Raw genomic sequence first — 7,995 nt, 5'->3', positions numbered from 1 at the left:
ACTGGATCGCTTAGGTCTGACCCCAGAGACCTACCGGCAGCAGTTCCAGAACATGAAGTACACCGCTAAGATGAGACCCCGGGTCCTCGCTCAGCGATTATTGGACTTGTGTACGCGCTGGATACAACCCGAGGAGTGCACTAAGGAGGCAATTCTTGAGCAGGTGGTTTTGGAACAATTTCTACAAATAATACCCCCTTCCGCACGCTCATGGGTAAAACGCCACGCTGCTGAAACCCTAGCTTTGGCGGTCCGACTTGTGGAGAACTTCCTTGGGGCTGAGCAGCAGACGAGTGTCCTGGACCCGACTCAACCGGCACTTGCGGACGACCAAAGAGGGAGGTCGGATTAATGGGGAACCTACGGCCCGTCCATACGCAACCGCCAAGTCAAACGGAAGGAGCAGTCGTTCCAGCAAGGACGGAGTCCAAATGCTGGTCCCCGTCGAGACCCTCATCCCCTTCCGGATGTCGGCTCATCGCAAAATGAGAGGAACTTCCGAGGACGTCGCCCACAGGACCCACCAGATGCCTGGTCTCCAGTAACCGGTCCAGAAGAGCGCTATCCACAGCCCCCTCCTGCGAGGGAACCCTCTCCATGTTCCGCCTGCGGAGAACAAGGCCACCGGTATGTGGACTGTCCACAGATGGATTGTTCATTCAGCAGAACCGTCACCTCGGCCTTTACTGGAGAAAATTACAAGCCCTGGCTACTTCCAGCTCTGATTGGGGGAAAAACAGTCCAGGCCCTTGTAGATTCGGGCTCTGGGAAAACTCTGGTCCTCCAGGAACTGTTACCGCCTAACGTGTGTTCTTTTGACTCCCCATGGAGCATAGAATGTATACACGGCGATGTAAAACGCAATCCGACGGCCAAAATCCGGCTACAGGTAAAAGGTCAGGAGGCTTACCTCGAAGTAGGAGTCGCTCCTTGGCTCCCTGCCCCCGTTGTGCTCGGTCGGAACTGGCCTTTCTATTCGGACCTAATGGCCCCAGTCTTTCACGAGGAGCCTCCTTCTAGGGCTCAGGAGAACCCTGGTAAACTGTTCCCCTTCTTGGCAGACCTTTTTCCCAGTAGACACCGGGTTCAAAAGACACGGAAGCAAAGACGCTCTGACAAACAGGACTGGTTGCAGAAATCTGGGTCTCAAGGTGACCATTCTAGTAGTCAGAGTTCACAAGTGATGGCTGGGGATGGCCAAAGGGAGGGGGATATGGGCCCTGGAGATTTACCAGATCTGTACCTCCCTGACTTTCGCCAGAAGCAAAGGGAAGACCCAGTCCTTGCTAGACAGTATGACAAGGTGGTGAAAATTGATGAGCAGATTTTAGATGCACAGGGGGTGATAGTATTTCCCCATTTTGAGATATCAAATGATATCCTATATAGGGTGAATAGGCAGACACAAACAGAGGAGGTCACCAGACAGATATTGGTTCCCAAGGTGTTTGTTAAATCTGTGTTCACTCTAGCCCATACTGTCCCTTGGGGTGGTCACCTGGGCAGGGATAAAACATTGGACCGTATTTCATCCCGATTCTATTGGCCAGGGATGCATAGTGATATTGCTAAGCTATGTGCGGTATGTCCTGAGTGCCAGCTAACTAGTCCAAAAGGACAAAAAACAGCCCCTTTGGTTCCTCTACCCTTGGTGTCAGTTCCCTTTGAGAGGATTGGGGTAGACTTGGTAGGACCTCTAGAACCTTCTGCGAAAGGACACAGGTTTATCCTTGTAATAGTTGATTATGCAACAAGATATCCTGAGGCGTTCCTCCTAAGAACAGCAACAGCGAAGCAAGTAGCCAACAAGTTGTTGGAACTGTTCTCACGGGTTGGACTTCCCCAGGTTATGTTGACAGACCAAGGTACAAATTTCATGGCTAAACTGATGCAGGATGTCTTAAAGTTACTAGAGGTCAAGTCTGTTCGGACATCGGTCTACCTTCCACAGACTGACGGATTGGTGGAAAGATTTAACCGAACTCTAAAAGGGATGCTGAGGAAATTTGTAGACTCAGAGAAGAGAGCCTGGGATGAACTTCTCCCTTTTCTGCTGTTTGCAGTGCGGGAAGTTCCCCAGGCCTCCACGGGATTCTCTCCATTTGAATTGCTCTATGGTCACCAACCCCGGGGTATCCTAGAGCTCCTAAAGGAGTCCTGGGAGGAACAGCGGTCCCTTTCTAAGAATACCCTGCAATATGTACTAGACCTTAGGAAGTGCCTAGATGTGGTCGGCCATCTTGCCAGGGAGAATCTTAGATCAGCCCAGGACAGTCAGGAGAGACATTACAATCAGAATGCTCGCATGCGAGTGTTTCACCCAGGAGACCAGGTGATGTTATTGTTACCCAGTTGCGAGAGTAAACTCCTGGCCAAATGGCAGGGCCCATTCGAAGTACTTCGCCGTACGGATGATGTGGATTACGAGATCGCTCAACCAGGGTCCAGGAAGGGTAAACAAATTTACCATGTGAACTTGCTGAAACCCTGGAAGATGCAGTGGTCTCTATTCATCTACCCGGTGGAGGAGGAAACGGACTTGGGTCCTCAGCCTCCACGGGAGAACATCGTGAGTGACGATAAAATCCCAATGGGTAAACAGTTGTCCTCTGAACAAAAAGGGGACTTGTTAGAAATAATTACACAATTCCATTATGTTTTTTTTGACTTACCAGGACAAACTAACTTAATTTCCCATGCGATCGAGACAGCACCTGGGGTAAAAGTACGTTCCCGTCCTTATAGGTTACCTGAAAGTCGTAGGGCTCTGGTAGAGAAAGAGGTACAAGAAATGTTACACTTAGGAGTGATTGAGGAATCATGCAGTGAGTGGTGTAGTCCACTAATTATGGTCCCTAAACCCGATGGGAAGGTAAGATTTTGTGTGGACCTCCGAAAGGTCAATGCGGTATCCAAGTTTGACGCATATCCGATGTCAAGGGTGGACAAATTAATTGACGCCCTTGGTAATGCAGAATATGTATCCACGCTGGACATGACAAAAGGATACTGGCAAATACCCTTAGAGGAAAAGTCCAAATGCAAAACAGCCTTTGCCACTCCCATGGGTTTATACCAGTTTGTGACAATGCCATTTGGACTACATGGAGCCCCAGCCACATTTCAGAGACTCATGGATAAGGTACTGAGGCCCCATAGGACTTATGCCGCAGCCTACCTAGATGACATTGTCATTTATGGTAAACACTGGCGGGCCCATCTAAATAGGCTGAAAGTGGTCCTCAAATCTCTAAGAGAGGCAGGGCTCACAGCCAACCCTAAGAAATGTGCCCTGGGTAAGGCGGAAACCAAATACTTAGGGTATACAGTGGGAGGTGGAAAAGTAAGGCCACTAGCCAACAAGGTAGTGGCCCTGAAAGAAGTTCCGACCCCCCAAACAAAAACGCAGGTACGCTTTCTGCTGGGTTTAGCAGGGTACTACCGGCGGTTCATCCCCAACTATTCGGAAGTGGCAGCCCCTTTAACGGACATCACAAAAAAGTGTGCCCCTACACAAGTGGTATGGTCAAGGGATTGTCAGAAAGCCTCTGAGGACATAAAAAGGTGTCTATCAGAGGGTCCCATCCTTAGAAGCCCAGACTTCAACAGCCCTTTTATAGTGCAAACAGATGCATCAGAGATAGGGCTAGGGGCAGTGTTGTCACAACAGTTTGAGGGAGTTGTACACCCTATCCTTTTCCTGAGTAGGAAATTGTTCCGGAGGGAAAAAAACTACTCAGTGATTTAGAAAGAGTGCCTCGCAGTAAAATGGGCAATAGAGGCTTTGGGGCATTACCTGGCAGGAGTCCATTTTACTTTGGTGACGGACCATGCTCCACTGAAGTGGTTAAATAGTATGAAGGATTCCAATGCTAGATTGACTAGGTGGTATATGGCCCTCCAACCCTTCTCATTTGAGATTCAGCACAGGCCGGGAAAAGAGAACGCAAATGCTGACTTCTTTTCTAGAGAATGGGTGGATGGTCGGGTTTCAGCCGTGCGTAGCCCCAGCCACACACTAACAGGGGAGGAATGTGACAGGGTAAATAAAAGCCACCAGCTATATGCCTGGAAAACCTATGTCTAGTCTGCAGTGCAGCACTGACTAGGTTAACCTCAGCTGGGAACCTCAGGACAATTAGTTGGATCCCAGCTGCCTAATCAAGGTGTGTTAAAACCCCAGGCTGTAGACACATGGAGCTGGCTGTTGAGGAGAGAGGAGTAAGCTACTGGAGAGATTACTGATACAATGTCTGTTATCAAAGTACATGAATTATGAACTGTCTGTCTCCTGCATAGAAAAGGGTAGCTGCCTGATTTTTACACTGTCTGCTAAAGAGAAACTGTTTTGTTTTGTCTGCTGAAGAAAAAGCCATTTTTCTTTTTGTTTGCTGATGATAAGCTATTTTTGTTTTTGTGTGCTGTATATCTTTTAAGGCTAAATAAATAAGCCTTGTCAAGAAACCCGCGTGTGTAGTTGCATGTACCCTGCAACACACACACACACAAATACACACACACACAAAAACACACACACACAAATACACATAAATACACACACACACACACAAACAAATACACACACACAAACAAATACACACACACACACAAATAAATACACACACACACAAATAAATACACACACACACATAAATACACACACACAAATAAATACACACACACACAAATAAATACACACACACAAATAAATACACACACCCAAATAAATACAAACATACACACACACACACAAATAAATACACACACACACACAAATAAATACACACACACACACACACAAATAAATACACACAGATACACACACAGATGCAGATACACACACACAAATAAATACACACAGATACACACACACACACAGATACACACATTGGAGAGCAGTGGAGAGCAGAGGAAGCGACGGATGTGAGTGACTGGGGGGAGGGGGGGAGGAGGGGGAAGGCATGCGATCCATGCAGGCAGCTCCCTGCACACAGTCACTGGACAGGCAAATGTACACACGTCTCTCTCTCCCTCCCCCCCCACCTTCTCCTATCACCCCCCTACCTTCTCCTATCACCCCCCTACCTTCTCCTATCACCCTTGGCAGAAGGGGAAGGGACACCGCGCAGACAGAGGAGCCAGGAGCGGGGAGGCAGACACACACACTCACCGTGTGCTCTGCACAAAGCGGAAGCCCCGCCCCCGGCTTCCTCTGACCTGCAGGCAATCCCTTGCGGCCCGGCCGGCATGAAGCAGTGATGGTGGGGAGGGATGATCGGAGGGATGGTGGGGAGGGATGATCGAAGGGATGATCGGAGGATGATCGGAGGGATGGTGGGGAGGCTAATTGCGGCGCCCCTCTAGGCAAGCCACGGCGCACCCGGGCACCGCGGCGCACAGATTGGGAACAACTGGTGTAGGACCTTCATTTTTGGTTATACCTTGACGTTTGGTATGCAGGCTTACAACGCTTTGGCCAAAGGGTTTAACTAAATAACCAAGTAGTTATAGTAATTGGTATTATTGAAGTATTTAAACTTTATACTTATTACCATATATGTTTTGTCAATTGGATGTAGCATTGGCCACCAATGTCTTTAGCTCTGTAGCCTGGTAAGGGTGAGTTCCAGCCAAAGCCAGGACCGGAACACTTACAGATATCAAATGTCTCACATTTCTGGGAATTGATCATCTCAAACATAACATGAGAGGTGGAGACATTGATAATAGGTTATTAAAAAGAAAATCAGAATGGAAACAGACTAAAAACACTAAGGGCCTCATGCAGTAAGCGTCGATTAAGTGAAATCGGCAAGCTTACCGATTAGTCATGTTAATGGCGATTTTTCCTCTCCGTATGCAGTAAGTGCCGAATACATTCAAAATCAACCCGAAAACAAATCCGCCCACTCTCACGATGATTAGCCGATCACACACAGGTGTATCGGCGTGCGTGGCGGGGTGCTGATAGGTTGCCCAATCACAAATCTTGCTGAATCAGGCGAAACAAGCATGTATTGGATTGCGCGCCATATTTAAAGGCAACGTGTACTGCTAATCATTCTCTGTGTTGTTGGGAGTGAGAGAGAGAGAGACGCACAGAGCTGGCTGATTGAACATTTGCATATTGACGGAGAGACTTGTTGTGTATTGGGTGAGCTTTGTCCATTGTTGTTTTGTTTACATCTTTGTCTTGTTTTATATGTGGAAGTGTTTCGTGTGATTGGCTGTACATTAGTTGTCTGTTTTTTGTGAGTGCTGGAAGTATGCCCGCAAAGCGTGGGAAGAGTGATGCTGGTGGGAGTGGGAGTGCTACTCGTGCGAGTACGCGTCGGAGTGAACGTACTGTTCAGGGGAGTGATGTTGCTGGTGCACCGAGTGGTGTTGCTGGGAGTGGGAGTGCTGGTGCTGGGAGTGGGAGTGCTGTTGCTGGGAGTGGGAGTGCTGTTGTTGGGAGTGGGAGTGCTGTTGCTGTGAGTGGGAGTGTTGTTGCTGGGAGTGGGAGTGCTGTTGCTGGGAGTGGGAGTGCTGGTGCTAGGAGTGGGAGTGCTGGTGCTAGGAGTGGGAGTGCTGGTGCTAGGAGTGGGAGTGCTGGTGCTAGGAGTGGGAGTGCTGGTGCTAGGAGTGGGAGTGCTGGTGCTGTGAGTGCTGCTGGTGGCGCAGTTGCTGATGGGGTGGATGGTGGTGGTGTGCTTGCTGGTGGGCAGCTTTTGGAGGCTCTTCCATTGGAAGAAGGAGAGTCCAGTCAGCACCAGCCAAGCTCTGACCCTAAACCTGCTCGGAAGAAACGTGTGGAGAAGCCACGTAATCCTCGCTTCAATGACCAGGAAAATACAGCTCTTGTCACTGGCATTCTGGAGCACTATGACAGTATATATGGACATTTACTAGGTAAGTGTACCTTTACATTTATTATTCAAATACATGTGATCCTAGGTCATCTGAGTTTTGTTCATATGCAAATATGGGTTCAGAATATCTTTCTATGTTAATTAGTCTGGAAACACAGCTTTTTATCATGCCTTACAAGGACAACTAAACACAGGCGGTCAATTTGCCATAACTGCATACAATATGAATGCAACCTTGCTTACATGTATAGGTTTAGTAGTGAATGCTCATGTGCTTCACATATTACACATAAAACAGCATGTTTGCTATCTCTTGGAACAGCTAGCAGTGTAGGAAACTGGTGCTTCTATTATTAATCATTTACCTCATATATTTTATATGTTTTTCAAGGGCGGACAAGTTCAGCAAGCAGAAAAGAAATGTGGGACACAATAGTCATTGGTGTCAATGCGTGTGGGAATCATGTGAGGGACAAGCGGAATTGTCACAAGAGATTTGATGATATTAGGTCCAAATTGAAAAAGAAAATACAACACCAACGCGTGCATGCTACTGGCACTGGAGGTGGGCCCACACCACAACGTCTCATATTAAGTCCATTGGAGGAGCTGCTTCGGGCAAAATTACTTCCCGTCGTCGTGGAAGGCTTACCTGGTGACCGTGATATAGGAATTTACCCCTCACAATTTCCACCAGGTGAGAAATATTACTGTACTAGGCGTGTCGTTGCTTACAGTTATTTTGCATAGTTACACTGCTTTTTATACTGTCTTCACAATATAAGCATACCTGCATCTATATATGTATATGTCTGATTCTGTATATATATATATCTCAAAATAGACATATATGTTGTAGTCCTACTAAAAGCAGTAACTAATATAGCACGTGCCATTGCGTGCTCATTTACATGTGAATTCCCAAAATGCATTGCTGCAGTGGAAGCAATTGATGGTGGGCGAAGATGGGGAACAACAGGGTAGTACACATGTGTAACACATGTTAATGAGAAATTATTAGTAGCTACAGGTACAGAACAGAAATATGTATAATATTATTGTGTATTTTATTTATTTTACTCCGACAAACATGACATTACTGCCTATTTTAAGCATGCATCAAATATATTGCATGCAACGGCCT

Source organism: Ascaphus truei, chromosome 1 (genome assembly GCF_040206685.1).
Source record: "Ascaphus truei isolate aAscTru1 chromosome 1, aAscTru1.hap1, whole genome shotgun sequence".
In the NCBI taxonomy this organism is placed as follows: Eukaryota; Metazoa; Chordata; class Amphibia; order Anura; family Ascaphidae; genus Ascaphus; species Ascaphus truei.
This window is presented reverse-complemented; position numbering follows the sequence as displayed.